The following is a 25,125-nucleotide window of genomic DNA, read 5'->3' as shown; positions in this document are numbered from 1 at the left end:
TATGTCTCCCTTTTCATTTCTGATCTTATTAATTTGCAAATTCTCTCTCTGCCGTTTGATTAGTTTGGATAGGGGTTTATCAATCTTGTTGATTTTCTCCAGGAACCAGCTTTTTGATTCATTGATTCTTTCAATTGTTTTCTGTGTTTCTATTTTGTTGATTTCAGCCCTCAGTTTGATTATTTCCAGTCTTCTACCCCTTCTAGGTGAGTCTGCTTCTTTTTTTTCTAGAGCTTTCAGGTGGGCTGTTAAGTCTCCAATGTGTGCTTTCTCTGTTTTCTTTAAGTGGGCAGTTAGTGCTATGAACTTTCCTCTCGGAACTGCTTTCATAGTGTCCCATAGGTTTGAGTATGTTGTTTCTTTATTTTCATTGTCTTCAAGGAAGAGTTTAATTTCTTTCTTTATTTCTTCCTTAATCCAGGTATGGTTCAGTAGTTGACTATTCAGTTTCCATGAGATTGTAGGCTTTCTGGGGGTAGCATTGTTGCTGAATTCTAGCTTTAATCCATGGTGATCTGATAAGATACAGGTGGTTCTTAATATTTTTTTGTAACTGTGGATGTTTGCTTTGTTACCGAGTATGTGGTCGATTTTTGAGAAGGTTCCATGATCTGCAGAGAAGAAGGTATATTCTTTCCTATTTGGGTGGAATATTCTATAGATGTCTGTTAAGTCCATTTGATTCATTACCTCCATTAATTCTCTTATTTCTCTGTTAGGTTTCTGTCTACTTGACCTGTCCATTGGTGAGAGAGGAGTATTAAAGTCTCCTACTATTAATGTGTGCGGTTTGATGGCTGCCTTGAGTTTTAACAATGTTTCTTTTACGTACGTGGGTGCTTTTATATTAGGGGCATAGATATTCAGGATTGAGACTTCATCCTGATGAATTGTTCCTGTTATGAGTAGAAAATGTCCCTCTCCATCTCTCCTGAATGATTTAAGTTTGAAGTCAACTTTGTTAGAAATTAGTATGGCCACCCCTGCTTGTTTCTTAGGTCCATTTACTTGATAAGCCTTATCCCAACCCTTTACTCTGAGTAGGTGCCTGTCTTTGTGGTTGAGGTGTGTTTCTTGTAAACAGCAGAATGTTGGATCCTGTTTTCGTATCCAATCTCTTAGTCTGTGCCTTTTTATAGGAGAGTTGAGTCCATTGACATTAAGTGATATTAATGACCAGTGGTTGTTAACTCCGGTCATTTTTTAAGTTGTAAATTTTGTGTGTTCCCCTTCTTTGTGTTGCGCTGGTGAAGGGTCTCTAGTTGTCTGAATAGTGTGGTCCTTGTTGGACTCCTTGGTTAGTGATTTTCCTTCTATTACTTTCTGTAAGGCTGGATTTGTGGCTACGTATTGTTTAAATTTGTTTTTATCCTGGAAAATTTTGTTTTCTCCATTTATAGTGAACGAAAGCTTGGCTGGGTATAGTAGTCTGGGCTTGCATCCATGGTCTCTTAGTTTCTGCAGTACATCTATCCAGGACCTTCTGGCTTTCATGGTTTCCATAGAGAAGTCAGGTGTAAGTCTGATAGGTTTACCTTTATAAGTAACTTGGCCTTTTTCCTTCGCTGCTCTTAGTATTCTTTCTTTATTCTGTATGCTTTGTGTTTTGATTATTATATGGCGAGAGGATGTTTTTTTTTGATCCAGCCTATTCGGTGTTCTGTATGCTTCTTGAACCTTCATAGGTATATCTTTCTTTAGGTTGGGAAAGTTTTCTTCTATAATTTTATTAAATATATTTTCTGGACCGTTGAGCTGCGCTTCTTCTCCTTCTTCTATTCCTATTATTTTTAGGTTTGGTCTTTTTATTGTGTCCCATATTTCCTGAATGTTTTGTGATGAGAATTTGTTGGCCTTGCTGTTTTCTTTGATCAGCGTGTTTATTTTCTCTATGGTATCTTCAGAATCTGAGATTCTTTCTTCTATCTCTTGTATTCTGTTGGTTATGCTTGCTTCTGTAGTCTCTATTCGTTTACCTAGATTTTCCCTGTCCAGCTGGCCTTCTGTTTGTGTTTTCTTCTTTGCCTCCATTTCAGTTTTTAAGTCTTGAACTGTTTCCATTATCTGTTTGATTGTTTTTCCTTGGTTTCCTAGGGTATCATTCACTGATTTACTCAATTCTTCAAACTTTCTGTTATACTTCTCATCCATTTCTATAAGGGCATTTTTTACATGTTGTTTAAGGGCATCAATCACTTTCATAAAGTCAATTTTATCTACTTCTTCATGATTAAGGTGTTCATGTCCACCTGTTGGGATGTCGCTGGGTTCTGGTGGTTTCATATAGTTTTTCAGATTGTTAGGTGAATTCTTGCATTGGCGCCTGCCCATCTCTTTCTCCGAATGCTCCCCTCTGGATCTTCTTTTACCGGATCAGGTCTCCTTGCCTACTGATGTACCTTCCCAGTGATGGCTCTCTGCAGTGCTAGCTCTCCTGGTGTTCTAGTGATGTCTCTCCTTGCTTGTTGCAGGCAGGCCAGTGAAACAAAGGAAGTCTCGCCTGCCTACTTGCCCTGAGGATATGCCCCCAGCACCAGACAGACTGAGCTGGATGGTGTTATGTGCCCAAAGAGGAAAGGGGACAGAAGGAAGAAGGGTTCTGGATGCAAGCTGGGTGGGACAAGAAGAGAGAGGCAGTATGGGGGGGTAGAGCCCCTGCAGGGAGCCCGGGGAGTATAGGGAGGGGGATGAGGAACTTCAGAGTTCCCTGTCCAGGGCTGCTTCCGCCGCTGCTGGTCACAAACTCACTGCACTGCTGTCTCTCCTGGTGCCGAGATCAGATCTCCGTGCAGGTTGGGTAGTTCGTAAACAAAGCGCCTACCTTGGTTGGTGCAGGCGGGCCAGTGAAACAAAGGAGGTCTCGCCTGCCTACTTGCCCTGAGGATTTGCCCTCAGCGCCAGACAGACTGAGCTGGATGGTGATATGTGCCCAAAGAGGAAAGGGGACAGAGGGAAGAAGGGTTCTGGATGCAAGCTGGGTGGGGCAAGAAGAGAGAGGCAGTATGGGGGGGGTAGAGCCTGTGCAGGGAGCCCGGGGTGTATAGGGAGGGGGATGAGGAACTTCAGAGTTCCCTGTCCAGGGCTGCTTCCGCCGCTGCTGGTCACAAACTCACCGCACTGCTGTCTCTCCTGGTGCCGAGATCAGATCTCCGTGCAGGTTGGGTAGTTCGTAAACAAAGCGCCTACCTTGGTTGGTGTAGGCGGGCCAGTGAGACAAAGGAGGTCTCGCCTGCCTACTTACCCTGAGGATTTGCCCCCAGCGCCAGACAGACTGAGCTGGATGGCCTTATGTGCCCAAAGAGGAAAGGGGACAGAAGGAAGAAGGGTTCTGGATGCAAGCTGGATGGGACAAGCTCATAATGGCATTTTTACACATGTTTTCTTCTTCCACACCCTGCCCTCTGGCCTTTGCCTTGCCCTCCCCTCTGTCCCATTCTTGCTGTTTTTCCATTGCCCACAACAACCTAATTTCTGCTCTCCCAGTACAATATTGCATTATCTTCTGTCAGTGTTCCTGTACCCTAATCCTTCAGGTCTCTTTTTCCCTCTCACAGTTCTCTAGTTTCATGAGTCATCCACACATGGACACCGACCCACTCACACATAGAAACTTCAATCAAGGCTACACACATGAGAGAAAACATAGTGCTTATCTGAACGCAGTTTATTTCAGCTAACATTCTGAATTGAAATTTCACCCATTTTCCTACAAATGTCGTTTTTTTTACTTTTAAATCTGTGTGTGTGTGTGTGTGTGTGTGACCACAGAGATGAGAGATGTCAGACCCTCCTGGGGCTTGTGTTACAGGTGGTTGTGAACTGCCTGGTTTGAGTGTTGGGAATCAAATGCTGGTCCTCTGGAAGAACAAGAAGTGCTCTTTATCACTGAGGCATATAGGCAGATCATGTGATAGTTTGGTTGTCGTCCTCAAAGATTTGTTTATCTTTTATTTTTATGTGTGTGAATATTTTTCCTGCAATATATGTGTACATCCGTGGTGACTGTGGAGGCCAGAAAGGGATTCCCTGGAACTGGAGTTATAGATGGTTCTGAGCCACCAAGTGGGTGCTGGGAACCAAACCCAGTTCCTCTGTAAGAGCAGCCAGTGCTTTTCCCTGAGACATCTGTCCCACCACTTTCTCATTTTTGACAAACCTACTTACTGATTTCCTCAGTAGCTGCAATTTATGCTCACTAGCAGTGAGTAAAGTTTCCTCTTTCCTCAAATTCCTGCCAGCATCTGTTGTTCTGTTTTCTTGATGAAAGTCATTCTGAGCTAGTAAGGTGACAGTATAAATCATTTTAATTTCACCTTTCCCTGATGGCTTAGGATGTTGAACCCATCATCAAATATTATTTGCCATTTCTATTTCTTCCTTTGAGGACTGTCTGCTCACCTCATTACCTCATGTATGGATTGGATTTGGTTTAATCTTGGCTGTTTTTACATAATAGAACCCTATGCGATACAGAGTTGGCAATGATTTCTCAAATCTGTAAGCTGTTTCTTCAGTTGTGAGGTTCCTTCCATTGTTAGGCAGGTTTTTAGTTTGCTATAATCCATGTGTCAGTCCTTGGGTTGTGTTCTCTGCTGTCACAGTCCATTCAGAAGTTCCTACCTCTGCATAGGATGATTGTTGACACGGGACATAGTTGATGTGTCTTCCCTGCAGTTTCAGCATGTCCTGTCTTCACATGAAGTCTGTGATCTATTTTCAATGTTTCATGTAGTTTGAGACTCGACCTGATTTCATTCTTCTACAGGTACATACCCAGTTTTCTCAGCACCATCTGTAAAAGGATCTTTCCTAATGACATCTGGGTTTAAGGGAAAAAATGAAGTACCTTCTAGGGCTGGGTTGATGAATCCATGATTAAGAGCACTTGCCGCTCTTGCAGAGGACAAAGGTTCAGTTAACAGCACCCATATGGCAGCTCACAATCCCTTATATCTCTAATTCTAAGGTATCTGATGTCATCTTCTGGAGAGTAGTTGACTGTTCAGTTTTCATGAGTTTGTAGGCATTCTGGGGGTAGAATTGTTGTTGAATTCTAGCATTATTCCATGGTAATCCAATAGTACACAGCTGGTTACTACATTTTCTTTTGTATCTGTGAATGTTTGCTTTGTTACTGATTATGTGATCAATTTTTGAGAAGGTTCCATGAGATGCTGAGAAGAAGGTATTTTCTTTTCTGTTGGGTGGAATGTTCTATAGATGTCTATTAATTTCATTTGTTTCACTACATCTGTGATATCTCTTATTGCTCCATTAAGTTTCTGTCTGTTTAGCCTGTCCATTGGTGAGAGAGGAGTGTTGAAACCTACTATTAGAGTGTGTGTTTCCCTTCTTTGAGTTGTGGTGGTGGAGAGTTGTCAGATGTCTGTGTTATTATGGGTGTTCTTAGCTTCCTTGGTTTGTGCTTTGCCTTCTAGTAGTTTCTGTAAGGCTGGGTTTGTGGCTACCTATTATTTAAATCTGTTTTTGTCCTGGAATATCTTTTTTCTCCATTGATGGTGAATGCAAGCTTTGCTGCGAATAGTACTCTGGGATTGCCTTCATGGTCTCTTAGTGTTGGCAGCACATCTATCTAAGACATTCTGGCTTTCATGGTTTCCACTGAGAAGTCAGGTGTAATTCAAGTGCCTACGGACTCCTGATCTTTGATGAAGAAACCAGAAATACATGGGAGACCATTCTCTCCCTTATAAGAGATCATGTCAGCACACAGAAGCCACCCTATTGCTGACACACCCCCACATCCCAAAAAATATTTAATGGAAAGGAATTCCCACACAGACCTCAACCTAAAACCAGATATCTTGAACCTAACAGAAGAAAAAGAAGGGAAGATCCCTGAAATCAATGACATAGGAAAAGACTTTCTGAGCAGAACACTATTAACACAGACACTAATTTCAACAATTAATAAATGGGATCTCATGAAACTGAAAAGCTTCTGCATGACAAAAGATCCCATCATTCAGACAAAGTGGCAGCTTACAGAATGGTAAAATATTTTTTTATCAACTACACACCCAATAGAGGGCTAATATCCAAAATTATACAAAAAAACTCAAACAAAATGTATAAAGAACTCAAAAGGCTAGATATCAAGAAAACAAATGACTCAATTAAAACTGGGAATTTTTAAACAGAGAATTCTCAATAGGGAATCTTAAGTGGCTGAGAAAGTCTTAAATGTTCAACATTCTCAGTCATTCGTGAAATGCAAACCAAGTCTGCTTTGAGAGTCCATTTTACACCTGTCAGAATCCTTAGGATCAATAATACGAGTGACAGTTCCTGCTGGCAAGGACATAGAATAAGGGGTACACTCATCCACTGCTGGTAGCAGTGCAGACTCATACAGTCACTATGGAAATGAGTGTGGATTTACCTTAGAGAGATGGGAACTGATCTACCTCGTGATCCAGCTCTATCACTCTTGGGCATTTACCCAAAGGAAACTTCATCCTACCACAGAGACGCTTACTCAACCATGTCCATTGCTGCTCTATTAATAATGCCCAGAAATTGGATAACATATTCAAGACATGAATATGAATGGATAATAAAAATTGGAACCTTTACACAAATGAATATTACTCAGCCATTAAAAAGAATTAAATTCACAGTAAATGGGTAGAACTAGGGGGAGAAATCACCCTGAGTGAGGTACCCAGACACAGAAAGCCAAATGTGGCATGTATTAGCTTACATGTGGATATACAGAATCACAGAGATTAAGCATAGAGTAACAGACTAAGGAGGAGAGAAGCATCTCATCAGGAAAGAAGAAATAGAATAGAAAGGTACAGGCTGGTGAGGGGAGGTGCAAGGAGAGAAATAGAGGGACGAGGGAGTGTATACAGGGAGAAACAGCTAAAACTAAGGCCACGGAAGTAGTGAGCAGTGGCATGGGTATTGATACAGTCGATGCTTCCTGAAATAAATGCATATGTGAAGGCAATCTAACAGAGAAATCAAATAACAGGGTGATGAGACTGTGTCTGAGAGCTTTCTCCTTCTGTCTTGCATTCCATTCTTTAGGTGGGGATTAAAGATGTGCACCACTGGGATTAAAGGCGTGCACCGCCAGGTTTCTATGGCAAACTAGTGTGGCTACTGTGATTAAAGGTGTGTGCTACCACTTACTCTCTGATCTTCAGCTAAACTTTCTTTATTAAAATACAAATGAAATATCACTACACGTAAGTATCACGAAACATTGTAAAGGAGGGGACACATAGATTATAAGAGCCAGAGCATCATGGAGTTTGCTGTGACATTGTATCTCCTAGGAATGTCAGAATCTACACCAATAAAATCTTATTAACATGGCTGCTTAAGTATGAGCTGAATAAGGACAAGAGGCAATCTATAAGGGACAAGGGGCCAACCAGCCCTACACAAAGAACTATAGGGAACTCACAAATGCCGGGAGTGGAGAAACAGTTTTAGTCCTACTGTGGGAAGAGTACACGAAATGCTTATCCAATACCAAATGGTGAGCCCTGAATCATACATACAAATAACATTATACTAAATTAAAGTATGCGTGTGTTATAGTTTCTTAGGTACTTAACAGTATGAATCCTTGTGATTTTTTCACATATCCATACTATTATTTTGCTCTCCTTTCTCCCTGTGTATTTATCTCCCTTCAACCTAATTATAACCCTGACAGCATACAAACAAGTAACATACAGATCGGGCAGGTTACATACACATATGCATGTAACAAAATTAATAAAAAATCCATGAATTTGAAAGGGAACAAGGAGGCATATAAGAGCGGGTTTGAAGAAAAAAAGTAAAAGGAGAAATGATGTTTCATTGTTACAAAATATTTGTATAACTATGTAAAGACGTGTTGCATTTGTTGAATTATATGTAAAAATGTGTTGCTGTTTTACCTTGTCTGCCTAAGGCACCTGATTAGTCTAACAAAAAGCTAAATGGCCAATAGCAAGAAAGAGGTATAGGCAGGACTTGCAGGCAGGGAAACTGAGTAGCAGGAGGAATTTAGGCTTAGAAAGGAAGAAAGAAAAAGAGATACCAGGGAGAAACCAGTGGCCAATCAGACACACATGGAGGAAGCAGGAAACCAAGACATACAGAATAAAAGAAAGGTAAAAAAGCCCCAAGGAAAAATGTAGATGAATAGAAACAGGTTAAATTAAGTTCAAAAAGCTAGCAGGACGAGCCTAAGCTAAGACTAAGCACTTATAATTAATAAGAAGCATTCATAATAAATTATTTGGGAGTTTCTTGGTGGCCCAAAGGAAAATTCCAACTACACATAATACAATAAATAAAATAAAGAAGTAGTTGTTATTAAAGAATTAACATAAAAGGTAAAAAAGGGACACAGCCAAGACTGTTAAATAGACAAGCTTGTCTCAGAAAAAAAAAAAAGAAGGAGATAAAAAGAGATGTAACATATCCCTATTACCTGCTCTGAAGAATTTTTCACAGATACTGCCACGGCATAACCACATGGGAATAAGGTGGCCTGCATTAATTAAACGAGTTTCTAATAGTAAAGTATATTACAGTTGCTTATGACTTAAAATGTCATTATAAATTATCTAGCAAATTAAATTCAACTTGATTACATTATCATTTCTTCCCACTACATTCCTTAGGATGAATTTTAATTTATTAACGCCATGTATCACTAAGCTAAAATCCTGATACACTTATCTCACTTGATCCTGAGTGGCATTCAGAAGTAGACATAGAAAGCAAGCTTGTCAGGTTTTTGTGTGTCTATGACTACCAGCCTGATGACTGTAGACTTCAACTTTTTAAAATTTGTACAAAAAAAATGTTTCAATGAGTTCTTTGATGAAGAATGATTTTAGAAGGACTAGTATGTGAAAACTTGCTTTATTTAAAAACCGTAGAACATTAATCCTTTCTCACTTCAGTCTTCTATAAAAAGAATCCAGGAGTAGTTAATGCATAAGCAATAGCTATTACAATAGTCTTGCTAATTGACCTTGTAATGACAAAATATGGGAGATCTTGGTCAAACAGAGATAATACTTCCAATTCAAATGTCTTAGCTAAAGTGATTTTGTATTTCTTCTGTAGACTCTTCTCAAACTCACAGAGATCCCCCTGCCTCTGCCTCTTGAGTACTGGGAGTAAAGGAATGTACCACCACAGACCAGCAAATTTTGTACTTCTTAAGGCATCTTGAAACTAAGATGAGTGTTGCAATGAATTTTGAGAACTTAGGTCCTGATAAAACTGTACAAGAATACTTTTGATTTGCCTTTATTTTTTTAAAAAAGATCTTTATTATTTTTATTTTATGTATAAAGTGTTTTGCCTACATGTATGTCTGTATACCACACGTGTGTCTCGTGCCCACCAAGGCCAGAAGAGGGCATCAGACCTCCTGAAATTAGAGTTATAGTTATGGGTCCTGGGGATTTAACCCATTTCTTTGGAAGAGCAGGCAGTGCTCTTACCCATGGAGCCATTTCACCAGGCCCAGGGATATTTTACAAAACAAAACAACAATAAAAGATACTATGGAAAACAACTGGGCACTGCTGCAAAAGTACTTGATTGTCTCAAATACAGATGAGGAGACACACTGATGGCTAGGAAAGACTGAAACTCAAAAGGGCTGCTAGGGACAAAACTACAATTCTAGCCAGAGGCACAACAGCTGCAAGATTTAGAAATCTAAGCTTTTGCCCTAGGACTTCCCACCACTGTCTGGGAACTGGCATAGCCTTCTTGCTTAAGAGTACTCGCAAGAGGCTTTCTGACGTCACGCAGGCGGAGACTTTAAAATCCAAATGGCTCCTGGTTGGCATTGGTGGGTGTCTTCCTAAGCAGTTGTGCATTTTACTGGAAGTGGGCGCTGGGGGTCAAGAACCAGAGAGAAAGGTAACTGCTGGTATGGGGTTAACTCTGTTCCTGCTAAGAAACTCTGTGGCATCAGAGACCTGGGGCGGCATCTGCCAGGTTCTGGGTTCAGGGATCAGTAAGTTTGTGTGGGCAGCGCCTGGAGAGGGAAAAGAGGATGCTGATTGCTGACCAAGGTGTTCCGCAGGGAGGGGGAGAAGGGGAGGACTGCCTGGGAGGGACAGGTTAAAACACTGCGTTCCTGTGGTAATGCAGCATCTGAAAAGCCATGTAAGAAGAAAAAGTCTGGGAAACTGAAGGCTTGAGAATAAGACCTAAGTGGAATGTAAGCAGTCGAACAAGGAGTGATGTGACTCAGTGCACAGCCTATTGTGCTAAAGTCCCCAGCTCAAACAAACAATAAAGTGGGTGTTATTATTTGGTGTTAGTATTTGGGAATCTGCATTGGCCTGCCTGTCCTTAGGGTCCTGACAGGAAACCTCCTCACCTGTAGCCACTAAGAGCACTTCACCTGTAGCCACTTCTGGGCACATTTGCTATGGTTCCTTGTAACAGGTGGACCTACCCCTAACCTCCCCCTTCTCCTGTGTCTACCTCCCTCTCTCTCCCGCACTCTTTACCCCATGGGACTAGTCTGCTCCCCTCTCTGCCTTCTCTGTCCCTTCTCTCTCATCTTCCAATAAGCCTCCTGTATAAGCCTTATCGCATAGCGTGACTTCTCTTCACTACATATATATATATATATATATATATATATATATATATATATATATATATATATAATTTTATCAACAGTGAGTTCTGTCTTATCCTAGAAAGAAGCCAGGGCAGGACCAGAAAAAGCTGAGTGGCTAGCGTCTAGTGCTGCAGAGACGAAGACAGGGTCTGACATAGGTATGCTTATGATACTAAAATATTTTGAGAATGGAAGCAGCCTCTACATTATGTTATGGAACGGATTGCTTGTCTTTACTGAAAGGGAGATTAGAACCAGAAAGACAATAGTGGGTATTAAACTATGGGGTTAAACAAAAGCAAGAAAAGTAGATATTAGGAAAAGAGAATGAATCCTGATTTTGAAGCCAAAGGAAACATTTTGAGGAGAGTTAAGGAGCCTGAGATTTCTTGTCAAGCAGTCTGTGAGTTACCATTGAAATAGACATAAGAGATACCAGTGATGTATTCGGGATAACACATTGAAATTTTGCGATCATGGATTGCCGTGTGATGCAGGAATCATATATGTTCATTTTTGCATTGTCTTGCTCGAGTGTATTGAATACCTGAAGTTGCATAGGTGTTATCTTTAGTGAGGAATTAAGTATACATGACAAACAAATACAGCACACAGGGAAAATACTATCGTAAAGGAATAAACTTAGTTACTCTTCTACTTCAGAATAAAAGTGACAATTATTGCTTAATGATCCACTTGCATCTGGAACATTTTTCTGATATTGAAATCATAAATTAGGTTCTGAGCATGAAGCGCAGTTCCATTTCCACCGGTGGTGCTGGCTGCCTCTCCACACAGGAATTAAGATCTCAGGACCTCGACGAACCAGACCTTTATACCCGTCAAGCGTAAGTGCCTCCAACTATGGATCTCAGCTGCATGCTGCCATGTTCTGTACCTAGTTCTCAGAAACTGTAGAATCAGATGGTGAAAGTGGGTCTTCTCTAGTTCCACACTTGAGTCGCTCACTCTCCAAAGGTTAGTAATTCCTTCAGAGAGCTTTGGTTTTACTGTCTAAGTCTGGCAGTATTAATTATATTAGCAATTAAACTAAGAAAATGTCAATATAAACTCAACTTAAAATAACAATCTTATTATAAGGTTTCAAAACTAAAATGGTTTTATTTATTTATTTGCTTCTTTGTTTGTTTTGGTTTGTTTTGGAGACAAGATTTCTCGATGCAGCCCTAGTTTTCCTGGCATTCACTCTGTAGACCAGGTTAGCATCGAACTTTGGGATATACCTTTCTCTGCTTCCAAAGTGCTCAGATTAAAGGTGCGTGCCACCACCACCTACAATGCTTTTAATTTAAAAAAAAATCTGGGTAAGCAAGATGACTCAGCAGGTAAAGGCACTTATCAACAAACCCAAACACCTGCTTTCAATCCCCACACCCACATGGTAGAAGAGAACCTGCTGCATCAGCAGCTACTGACCACCAGCTGCTTGCTCTCTTTCTGTCTTTCTCTCTCTCTCTATCTCTATCTCTCTCTCTCACACACACACACACACACACACACACACATAATAATAAATTTAATAAAGTTAAAATATTTCCAATGCAAAACAATTTCATTGGGCAGCAAAACATGGTCTCCCCTTTTAACGTCAGATCCCTTTAATATCTGACTAATGAAAGACAGTTAGAATCTATTCTGCTGCTGCATTCAGACTGTCCTAGCAGCCAGTCTCTAGGTAGCAATGTATGCATGAAAGGATGAGCATGAGAAGAACAAACAACATCTTAGTTTTGATGTAGTGATACCTAGATATACATACCTTGGAGAACATGTCTAGTCTAGATCAGCAGTTGTCTGGATTGGAGGTGTGGAAGTTTGATACAGATTGACAGGAAACAGTCTGTTATTTGTATGACCTGGGGTATGACCTCACCTTTTTGTACTTTGAATCCCTTGTGTATAAGAATGGGGATAGGTTGAGCGGTGGTGCACGTATTTAATTAAACGGAGGCAGTCTAATCTCTGGGTTTGAGGCCAGCCTGGTCTACAGACAAATTCCAAGACAACCAGAGCTACACAGAAAAACCTGTCTTCCAAAAAAAGAAAGAAAAAGAGTGGAGATACTGGGAGATTGCTCAGTGGTTTAGAGTTGTTCCTATTCTACCACAGGACCCAAATTCAGTTCCCAGTACCCACATTGGGCAGGTCACAACCGCCTGTGACTCCAGCTCAAGGAGATCTGGTGCCCCTTTTGTGACCTCCATAGGCACTCTCGTGCATGTGTGGTTATGCCTATACAAACAAAATATACATAGAATATAAAATAGAACTTTTCACTTTTTTAATGGAGATAATGGCAGACTCTCCTTTACAAGTTGTTCTGAATATTTATTGAGTGTTTATATAGGTCAACTGCTCTTAAGTTCTTCATGCATATTAACTCTTGATACTCGGTGACAACTTTCCCTTAAGGCACAATGGCAAACAAGGGAGTACAAAAAGGGAGCAGTTATAGGGGCATAAATAGAGACGAAAGTGTTTAGGTTATTGAACAGGCCTTTAGACTACTTGGTACAGAAGATCTATGGGCCTGAAACACACCTTTAAGGATAATATATGTGTTGATAATGTCATGCACAAGGAAATTTGGTTTGTTATTTGTGGTGCTGAGGATTGAGCACAAGCTGAACAAAACACTGAGATATATCCCTGTCACAGAAGTACATTTCATTCCCCCCATATTTTATACCTAAAACGGCTGTAACTTCATGGTATGCTCTCCTGCTTTTAGGAATGCATTGTCTTTAGTTATTTAAAGCTTAAAGACTAATGTTTGATGCTGTTCTTACGATGTGTGTGTGTGTGTGTGTGTGTGTGTGTGTGTGTGTGATGGATAGCCTTGAAATAATGCAGACTTGAACAGAGGAGGAAATGTTTTTGATTGCCTTCTTAATATGCAACTTGGTATGTTTTCAAGTTCTAAAAAAATAAAGGATACAAGACCTATCCATGATAAAGTATTTATTCAGAAAAATATCCAACATCTATATAAGGTATTAAATTGTCTGATTTGAGTGATTTTGCAGTGTGGTTTAAATTCTGGTTTGTCTGAGACAGGGTTTCTCTGTCTAGCTCTGGCTGTCAGTGGAACTCACTCTGTAGACCAGGCTGGCCTTGAACTCACAGACATCTGCCTGCCTCTGGCTCAGGAGTGCTGGGATTTGCTGGGATTAAAGGTGTGAGCCACTAGCACCCAGTTTTATTGTTTTTTTAAAAGCAATGTATAAGTAAAACCCACAGTTTTACAAAAATAGCTATTCAAGTAATCCACACAAAGTTGTTTTCACCGTTAACAATTTCTATGGCATTTGACATGGGCTACAAACATGGCCCTGTGGTAAAGTACTTTCTTAGCATGTGGCTTCAGACCTGGGCTCAATTCCCAGTACCACCAAAAAGAACAAAACAAAACAAAACAACTACTTTTTACTAGGAAGACCCTTTTCCCTTCCTCAATAAAAGAGAGGTCAGGAGTGTGCCTTGTATCATCAATTCCAGCACTTTCTTATCAGACACTGGGGGGATTGCAAGTTCCAGGTCAGGCAGGGTCACATAGTAAGACCCTATCTAAAATACATAACAGCCAGGAAATCTTAAAATGAAAAATGGTCTATGTTTAGTAATAGTGCAAGTTAGTTTGAGTCATGAAAAATTTAAACAAAAATCAGTCTATAAGAAAATGTTGATGAGGGTCTGAAGAGGTGGCTCAGCATCTAAGAACACTGCTTACTCTTCCAGAGGTGCTGAGTTCAGTTCCCAGTAACCACATACTGGCTCACAACTGTCTATAGTGTGATCCCTTGTCCTCGTCTGACATAAAGTTGGACGTGCAGGTAGAGTACTCATATAAATAAAAATAAGTTTTTAAAGAAAAAAGGAAGGAATGAAGGAAGGAAGGAAGGAAGGAAGGAAGGAAGGAAGGAAGGAAGGAAGGAAAAGAAATGAAGGAAGAAAAAGTTGATGAAGCCCGGTGGTGGTAGTGGTGGGAGCACATGCCTTTAATCCCAGCACTCAGGAGCCAGAGGCAGGAAGAGCTCTATGCGTTAGAGGCCAGCCTGGGCTACAGAGTGAGCTCCAAGACAGCCAAGCCTACACAAAGAAACCCTGTCCCATAAAACCAAAAGAGTTGATGATCTAAATATTTGTGCAGTAGGACATACCTATAATCCCAGATTTGGAAAGCAGGAGAATCCATTGTTCTGGGCTATGTAAACTCATGACTCAAAAAAAAAAAAAGAAGAATAAAAGAAAAGAAAAACTATATGTATGTAGGACTGGAGGGTTTTTTCTGTGATTAAGAAAACTGTTTGCTCTTGCAGAGGACCTGAATTCAATTTCTGGCACTCACACAGAAACTCAAACCATCTGTAACTGCAGTTCTTCTCATCTAGGAGCACACAACACACATGCTTACATGCAGTGAAGATGTTTATATGCATAAATATACATGTACATAATAATTGACGAGAGGCTGAAGAGGTAGCTCAGCAGTTAAGAGCACTTGTTCTTCCAAAGGGACTGTGTTCATTGCCAGCACCTGCTTGGTCAATCACAACCCTCAGTAACTCCAGTCCCCTGGATCTGATGCCCTCTTCTGGCCTACCTGAACATTGTGTGCACATGATGTACAGAGTTTACAAAACACCTAGACACATAATTTATTTAAAAAATAATTGAGCAAGACATGGTGGTGCATGCCAGTAATCCCAGCACTCTGGAAGCTGAGAGGAGAATCTTGAGTTCAAGGTTAGCCTGAGCTACATAACAAGTCCAAGGTTACCCTGGTATGTATAGCAAAAACCTTTCTAAATTTTAGAAAATAGATATTAAGAGGGATTACAGCATAAACAATAAAATATCAAAATGGAAAAGTCAAAATAACCAGAAAAAAATCAAATATTAACTCTCACAAAATGATTTATTAACAAATTATTTTATAGATGAATGCTTTCAAATAATTAAAGGTCAGATGGTTTTTAAACATGAGAGTTGTCATAGAACATAAACACAATTATCAAGAGGCTACTATATGCGTGTACAACAACTTATAGGCATCATAATAAAATCAAACCAATCACTGACAGACATAATATACAAAGCTCAATAATTGCTATCAAAATGTATTTGGCAAATAGGCAATTATTATTTAAGATAAGGTCTTGCTCAGATTAGGTGAGTCTCTAGCCAGAATCTTTGGGCCTTCCTTAGTCCTCTAAATGCTGGAATTAGATGCATGCATGGCAACAACTGGCTCAGCAAATGCTTTACGCATGACCATATGCCTGGTACTGTAATAGATGTCTGAACTAATATAGCACAACACCTGCCCCATGGACTCCATTTCAAGTGGGATGATGGCTACAGGAACAAGTATTTCCCATTACAAGATTATTAAGTTAGCTACAAAATAGTAGATTTCATAATGGCATTTTTTTTCTTTTTTTTTCTTTTTTTTTTATTCTTTTTTAATTAAAATTTCCAACTGCTCCCTGTTTCCCATTTCCCTCCCCTCCTCCCACACATTGCCCCCTCCCCCATCCCCTCCCCCATTCCCACTCCTCTTCTCCTCCCCCCAGTCCATTCCCCCTCCCTCTCGATACTGAAGAGCAGTCCAAATTCCCTGCCCTACAGGAAGACCAAGGTCCTCCCACTTCCATCCAGGCCCAGGAAGGTGAACATCCAAACAGGCTAAGCTCCCACAAAGCCAGTTCATGTATTAGGATCGAAACCTAGTGCCATTGTCCTTGGCTTCTCATCAGCCTTCATTGTCCGCCATGTTCAGAGAGTCCAGTTTCAACCCATGCTTATTCAGTCCCAGTCCAGCTGGCCTTGAAGAGCTCCCAATAGATCAGTTCCACTGTCACAGTGGGTGGGTGCACGCCTCGTGGTCCTGATTTCCTTGCTCATGTTCTCCCTCCTTCTGCTCCTCATTTGGACCTTAAGAGCTCAGACCGTTGCTCCAATTTGGGTCTCTGTCTCTCTCTCGATCTATCGCCAGTTGAAAGTTCCTGTGCCATTCTCCTTGGCCTCTCGTCAGCTCTCATTGTCCGCCACATTCCGAGAGTCCGGTTTTATCCCATGTTTTTTCAGTAGCAGTCCAGCTGACCTTGGTGAGCTCCCAATAGATCGGCCCCACTGTCTCAGTGGTTGGGTGCACCCCTCATGGTCCTGACTTCCTTGTTCATGTTCTCTCTCCTTCTGCTCCTCATTATAACCTTGGGAGCTCAGTCCGGTGCTCCAGTGTGGGTCTCTGGCTCTATCTCCATCCATAGCTAGATGAAGGTTCTATGGCGATATGCAAGATATTCATCAGTATGATTATAGGATAGGTTCATTTCAGGTTCCCTATCCTCAGGTGCCCCAATGAACTAACTGGGGACATTGCCCTGGGCATCTGGTAGCCATTCCAAGTTCAAGTCTCTTGCCACCCCTTAGGTGGCTCCCTTACCTAAGGTATGAGTTTCCCTGCTCCCCTATCCAAACTTCCTTTATCCCCAATCACCCCGATTCCCCCAGTTCCCCTCATCCTCTCCTTCACAGTTTTCTTTCCCCATCACCCCTCATCCCCATCCCACCCCACCCCCAAGATTCCAATTTTTTGCCCATCAGTCATGTCTATTTCCCATAGCTGGGAGGATATCTATATGTTTTTCCTTGGGTTTACCCTCTTGTTTAGCTTCTTTAGGATCACAAATTATAGACTCAGTGGCCCCTATCCATGGCTAGAAACCAATTATGAGTGAGTACATCCCATGTTCTTCTTTTTGGGTCTGGGTTACCTCACTAAGGATCGTATTTTCTATTTCCATCCATTTGCATGCAAAATTCGAGAAGTCATTGTTTTTTACCGCAGAGTAGTACTCTAATGTGTATATATTCCACACTTTCTTCATCCATTCTGCCATTGAAGGGCATCTAGGTTGCTTCCAGGTTCTGGCTATTACAAATAATGCTGCTATGAACATAGTTGGACAAATGCTTTTGTCATATGATAGGGCATCTCTTGGGTATATTCCCAAGAGTGGTATTGCTGGGTCCAGGGGTAGGTTGATCCCAATTTTTCTGAGAAACCGCCACACTGATTTCCAAAGTGGTTGCACAAGTTTGCAGTCCCACCAGCAATGGATGAGGGTACCCCTTTCTCCACAACCTCTCCAGCAAAGGCTATCCTGGGTGTTTTTGATTTTAGCCATTCTGACAGGTGTAAGATGATATCTCAAAGTTGTTTTGATTTGCATTTCTCTGATCGCTAAGGAGGTTGAGCATGACCTTAAGTATCTTTTGGCCATTTTAACTTCTTCTGTTGAGAATTCTCTGTTCAGTTCAGTGCCCCATTTTTTAATTGGGTTAATTATCCTTTTAAAGTCTAGTTTCTTGAGTTCTTTATATATTTTGGAGATCAGACCTTTGTCTGTTGCGGGGTTGGTGAAGATCTCCCAGTCAGTAGGCTGCCTTTTTGTCTTAATGACAGTGTCCTTTGCTTTACAGAAGCTTCTCAGTTTCAGGAGGTCCCATTTATTCAATGTTGCCCTTAATGTCTGTGCTGCTGGGGTTATACATAGGAAGCGATCTCCAGTGCCCATATGTTGTAGAGTACTTCCCATTTTATCTTCTATCAGGTTCAGTGTGTTCAGATTGATATTGAGGTCTTTGATCCATTTGGACTTGAGTTTTGTGCATGGTGATAGATATGGGTCTATTTTCATTCTTCTACAGGTTGACATCCAATTGTGCCAGCACCATTTGTTGAAGATGCTTTCTTTCTTCCATTGTATACTTTTAGCTCCTTTATCGAAAATCAGTTGTTCATAGGTTTGTGGGTTAAAATCCGGGTCTTCTATACGATTCCATTGGTCGACTTCTCTGTTTTTATGCCAGTACCACGCTGTTTTCATTACTGTAGCTCTGTAATAGAGTTTGAAGTCAGGGATGGTAATGCCTCCAGAAGTTCCTTTATTGTATAAGATTGTTTTGGCTATCCTGGGTTTTTTGTTTCTCCAAAAAGTTGATTATTTTCCTTTCAAGATCTGTGAAGAATTTTGATGGGATTTTAATGGGGATTGCATTGAAGCTATAAATTGCCCTTGGTAGAATTGCCATTTTTACTATGTTGATTCTCCCAATCCAAGAGCAAGGGAGATCCTTCCATTTTCTGGTATCCTTTTCAATTTCTTTCTTCAATACCTTAAAGTTTTTGTCAAATAGATCTTTCACTTCCTTGGTTAGAGTTACCCCAAGATATTTTATGCTGTTTGTGGCTATCGTGAAAGGTGATGATTCTCTTATTTCTCTCTCTGCTTCCAGATCCTCTGTGTATAAGAGGGCGACTGATTTTTTGGAGTTGATCTTGTATCCTGCCACGTTACTAAAGGCGTTTATCAGCTGTAGGAGTTCTTTGGAGGAGTTTTTGGGGTCGCTCATGTACACTATCATATCATCTGCAAATAATGCAAGTTTAACTTCTTCCTTTCCAATTTGAATCCCCTTTATCCCCTTATGTTGTCTTATTGCTATTGCTAAAACTTCGAGAACTATATTGAAGAGGTATGGAGAGAGTGGACAGCCTTGGCGTGTTTCTGATTTTAGTGGGATGGCTTTAAGTTTCTCTCCATTTAGTTTGATATTAGCTGTCGGCTTGCTGTATATAGCTTTAATTATATTTAGGTATGACCCTTGTATCCCTAATCTCTCCAAGACTTTTATCATAAAGGGATGTTGAATTTTGTCAAATGCTTTTTCAGCATCTAATGAAACGATCATATGGTTTTTTTCTTTGAGTTTATTTATATGATGTATTACATTGATAGATTTGCGTATGTTAAACCAGCCCTGCATCTCTGGTATGAAGCCTACTTGATCATAATGGATAATTTTTCTAATGTGTTCTTGGATTCGGTTTGCCAGAATTTTGTTGAGGATTTTTGCGTCGATGTTCATGAGTGAGATTGGCCTGTAATTCTCTTTCTTGGTTGGGTCTTTGTGTGGTTTTGGTATCAGAGTTACTGTAGCTTCATAAAAGGAATTTGGCAATGACTCTTCTGTTTCTATATTGTGAAATACATTAAGGAGAATAGGTATTAGGTCTTCTTGGAAGTTCTGGTAGAATTCCGCATTGAAACCATCTGGTCCTGGACTTTTTTTGGAAGGGAGGTTTTTGATAACCGCTTCTAATTCTTCACGACTAACAGGTCTATTTAGGTTGTTCACCTGGTCCTGGTTTAACTTTGGTAAATGGTATTTATCTAAAAAAGCGTCCATTTCTTTTGCATTTTCCAGTTTTGTGGCATACAGGCTTTTGTAGTAAGATCTAATGAGTCTCTGAATTTCCTCTGTGTCTGTGGTTATGTCTCCCTTTTCATTTCTGATCTTATTAATTTGCAAATTCTCTCTCTGCCGTTTGATTAGTTTGGATAGGGGTTTATCAATCTTGTTGATTTTCTCCAGGAACCAGCTTTTTGATTCATTGATTCTTTCAATTGTTTTCTGTGTTTCTATTTTGTTGATTTCAGCCCTCAGTTTGATTATTTCCAGTCTTCTACCCCTTCTAGGTGAGTCTGCTTCTTTTTTTTCTAGAGCTTTCAGGTGGGCTGTTAAGTCTCCAATGTGTGCTTTCTCTGTTTTCTTTAAGTGGGCAGTTAGTGCTATGAACTTTCCTCTCGGAACTGCTTTCATAGTGTCCCATAGGTTTGAGTATGTTGTTTCTTTATTTTCATTGTCTTCAAGGAAGAGTTTAATTTCTTTCTTTATTTCTTCCTTAATCCAGGTATGGTTCAGTAGTTGACTATTCAGTTTCCATGAGTTTGTAGGCTTTCTGGGGGTAACATTGTTGCTGAATTCTAGCTTTAATCCATGGTGATCTGATAAGATACAGGTGGTTCTTAATATTTTTTTGTAACTGTGGATGTTTGCTTTGTTACCGAGTATGTGGTCGATTTTTGAGAAGGTTCCATGATCTGCAGAGAAGAAGGTATATTCTTTCCTATTTGGGTGGAATATTCTATAGATGTCTGTTAAGTCCATTTGATTCATTACCTCCATTAATTCTCTTATTTCTCTGTTAGGTTTCTGTCTACTTGACCTGTCCATTGGTGAGAGAGGAGTATTAAAGTCTCCTACTATTAATGTGTGCGGTTTGATGGCTGCCTTGAGTTTTAACAATGTTTCTTTTACGTACGTGGGTGCTTTTATATTAGGGGCATAGATATTCAGGATTGAGACTTCATCCTGATGAATTGTTCCTGTTATGAGTAGAAAATGTCCCTCTCCATCTCTCCTGAATGATTTAAGTTTGAAGTCAACTTTGTTAGAAATTAGTATGGCCACCCCTGCTTGTTTCTTAGGTCCATTTACTTGATAAGCCTTATCCCAACCCTTTACTCTGAGTAGGTGCCTGTCTTTGTGGTTGAGGTGTGTTTCTTGTAAACAGCAGAATGTTGGATCCTGTTTTCGTATCCAATCTCTTAGTCTGTGCCTTTTTATAGGAGAGTTGAGTCCATTGACATTAAGTGATATTAATGACCAGTGGTTGTTAACTCCGGTCATTTTTTAAGTTGTAAATTTTGTGTGTTCCCCTTCTTTGTGTTGCGCTGGTGAAGGGTCTCTAGTTGTCTGAGATAGTGTGGTCATTGTTGGACTCCTTGGTTAGTGATTTTCCTTCTATTACTTTCTGTAAGGCTGGATTTGTGGCTACGTATTGTTTAAATTTGTTTTTATCCTGGAAAATTTTGTTTTCTCCATTTATAGTGAACGAAAGCTTGGCTGGGTATAGTAGTCTGGGCTTGCATCCATGGTCTCTTAGTTTCTGCAGTACATCTATCCAGGACCTTCTGGCTTTCATGGTTTCCATAGAGAAGTCAGGTGTAAGTCTGATAGGTTTACCTTTATAAGTAACTTGGCCTTTTTCCTTCGCTGCTCTTAGTATTCTTTCTTTATTCTGTATGCTTTGTGTTTTGATTATTATATGGCGAGAGGATGTTTTTTTTTGATCCAGCCTATTCGGTGTTCTGTATGCTTCTTGAACCTTCATAGGTATATCTTTCTTTAGGTTGGGAAAGTTTTCTTCTATAATTTTATTAAATATATTTTCTGGACCGTTGAGCTGCGCTTCTTCTCCTTCTTCTATTCCTATTATTCTTAGGTTTGGTCTTTTTATTGTGTCCCATATTTCCTGAATGTTTTGTGATGAGAATTTGTTGGCCTTGCTGTTTTCTTTGATCAGCGTGTTTATTTTCTCTATGGTATCTTCAGAATCTGAGATTCTTTCTTCTATCTCTTGTATTCTGTTGGTTATGCTTGCTTCTGTAGTCTCTATTCGTTTACCTAGATTTTCCCTGTCCAGCTGGCCTTCTGTTTGTGTTTTCTTCTTTGCCTCCATTTCAGTTTTTAAGTCTTGAACTGTTTCCATTATCTGTTTGATTGTTTTTCCTTGGTTTCCTAGGGTATCATTCACTGATTTACTCAATTCTTCAAACTTTCTGTTATACTTCTCATCCATTTCTATAAGGGCATTTTTTACATGTTGTTTAAGGGCGTCAATCACTTTCATAAAGTCAATTTTATCTACTTCTTCATGATTAAGGTGTTCATGTCCACCTGTTGGGATGTCGCTGGGTTCTGGTGGTTTCATATAGTTTTTCAGATTGTTAGGTGAATTCTTGCATTGGCGCCTGCCCATCTCTTTCTCCGAATGCTCCCCTCTGGATCTTCTTTTACCGGATCAGGTCTCCTTGCCTACTGATGTACCTTCCCAGTGATGGCTCTCTGCAGTGCTAGCTCTCCTGGTGTTCTAGTGATGTCTCTCCTTGCTTGTTGCAGGCAGGCCAGTGAAACAAAGGAAGTCTCGCCTGCCTACTTGCCCTGAGGATATGCCCCCAGCACCAGACAGACTGAGCTGGATGGTGTTATGTGCCCAAAGAGGAAAGGGGACAGAAGGAAGAAGGGTTCTGGATGCAAGCTGGGTGGGACAAGAAGAGAGAGGCAGTATGGGGGGGTAGAGCCCCTGCAGGGAGCCCGGGGAGTATAGGGAGGGGGATGAGGAACTTCAGAGTTCCCTGTCCAGGGCTGCTTCCGCCGCTGCTGGTCACAAACTCACCGCACTGCTGTCTCTCCTGGTGCCGAGATCAGATCTCCGTGCAGGTTGGGTAGTTCGTAAACAAAGCGCCTACCTTGGTTGGTGCAGGCGGGCCAGTGAAACAAAGGAGGTCTCGCCTGCCTACTTGCCCTGAGGATTTGCCCCCAGCGCCAGACAGACTGAGCTGGATGGTGATATGTGCCCAAAGAGGAAAGGGGACAGAGGGAAGAAGGGTTCTGGATGCAAGCTGGGTGGGGCAAGAAGAGAGAGGCAGTATGGGGGGGGGTAGAGCCTGTGCAGGGAGCCCGGGGTGTATAGGGAGGGGGATGAGGAACTTCAGAGTTCCCTGTCCAGGGCTGCTTCCGCCGCTGCTGGTCACAAACTCACCGCACTGCTGTCTCTCCTGGTGCCGAGATCAGATCTCCGTGCAGGTTGGGTAGTTCGTAAACAAAGCGCCTACCTTGGTTGGTGTAGGCGGGCCAGTGAGACAAAGGAGGTCTCGCCTGCCTACTTACCCTGAGGATTTGCCCCCAGCGCCAGACAGACTGAGCTGGATGGCCTTATGTGCCCAAAGAGGAAAGGGGACAGAAGGAAGAAGGGTTCTGGATGCAAGCTGGATGGGACAAGCTCATAATGGCATTTTTACACATGTTTTCTTCTTCCACACCCTGCCCTCTGGCCTTTGCCTTGCCCTCCCCTCTGTCCCATTCTTGCTGTTTTTCCATTGCCCACAACAACCTAATTTCTGCTCTCCCAGTACAATATTGCATTATCTTCTGTCAGTGTTCCTGTACCCTAATCCTTCAGGTCTCTTTTTCCCTCTCACAGTTCTCTAGTTTCATGAGTCATCCACACATGGACACCGACCCACTCACACATAGAAACTTCAATCAAGGCTACACACATGAGAGAAAACATAGTGCTTATCTGAACGCAGTTTATTTCAGCTAACATTCTGAATTGAAATTTCACCCATTTTCCTACAAATGTCGTTTTTTTTACTTTTAAATCTGTGTGTGTGTGTGTGTGTGTGACCACAGAGATGAGAGATGTCAGACCCTCCTGGGGCTTGTGTTACAGGTGGTTGTGAACTGCCTGGTTTGAGTGTTGGGAATCAAATGCTGGTCCTCTGGAAGAACAAGAAGTGCTCTTTATCACTGAGGCATATAGGCAGATCATGTGATAGTTTTGGTTGTCGTCCTCAAAGATTTGTTTATCTTTTATTTTTATGTGTGTGAATATTTTTCCTGCAATATATGTGTACATCCGTGGTGACTGTGGAGGCCAGAAAGGGATTCCCTGGAACTGGAGTTATAGATGGTTCTGAGCCACCAAGTGGGTGCTGGGAACCAAACCCAGTTCCTCTGTAAGAGCAGCCAGTGCTTTTCCCTGAGACATCTGTCCCACCACTTTCTCATTTTTGACAAACCTACTTACTGATTTCCTCAGTAGCTGCAATTTATGCTCACTAGCAGTGAGTAAAGTTTCCTCTTTCCTCAAATTCCTGCCAGCATCTGTTGTTCTGTTTTCTTGATGAAAGTCATTCTGAGCTAGTAAGGTGACAGTATAAATCATTTTAATTTCACCTTTCCCTGATGGCTTAGGATGTTGAACCCATCATCAAATATTATTTGCCATTTCTATTTCTTCCTTTGAGGACTGTCTGCTCACCTCATTACCTCATGTATGGATTGGATTTGGTTTAATCTTGGCTGTTTTTACATAATAGAACCCTATGCGATACAGAGTTGGCAATGATTTCTCAAATCTGTAAGCTGTCTCTTCAGTTGTGAGGTTCCTTCCATTGTTAGGCAGGTTTTTAGTTTGCTATAATCCATGTGTCAGTCCTTGGGTTGTGTTCTCTGCTGTCACAGTCCATTCAGAAGTTCCTACCTCTGCATAGGATGATTGTTGACATGGGACATAGTTGATGTGTCTTCCCTGCAGTTTCAGCATGTCCTGTCTTCACATGAAGTCTGTGATCTATTTTCAATGTTTCATGTACTTTGAGACTCGACCTGATTTCATTCTTCTACAGGTACATACCCAGTTTTCTCAGCACCATCTGTAAAAGGATCTTTCCTAATGACATCTGGGTTTAAGGGAAAAAATGAAGTACCTTCTAGGGCTGGGTTGATGAATCCATGATTAAGAGCACTTGCCGCTCTTGCAGAGGACAAAGGTTCAGTTAACAGCACCCATATGGCAGCTCACAATCCCTTATATCTCTAATTCTAAGGTATCTGATGTCATCTTCTGGAGAGTAGTTGACTGTTCAGTTTTCATGAGTTTGTAGGCATTCTGGGGGTAGAATTGTTGTTGAATTCTAGCATTATTCCATGGTAATCCAATAGTACACAGCTGGTTACTACATTTTCTTTTGTATCTGTGAATGTTTGCTTTG

Source organism: Chionomys nivalis, chromosome 4 (genome assembly GCF_950005125.1).
Source record: "Chionomys nivalis chromosome 4, mChiNiv1.1, whole genome shotgun sequence".
NCBI lineage: Eukaryota > Metazoa > Chordata > Mammalia > Rodentia > Cricetidae > Chionomys > Chionomys nivalis.
This window is presented reverse-complemented; position numbering follows the sequence as displayed.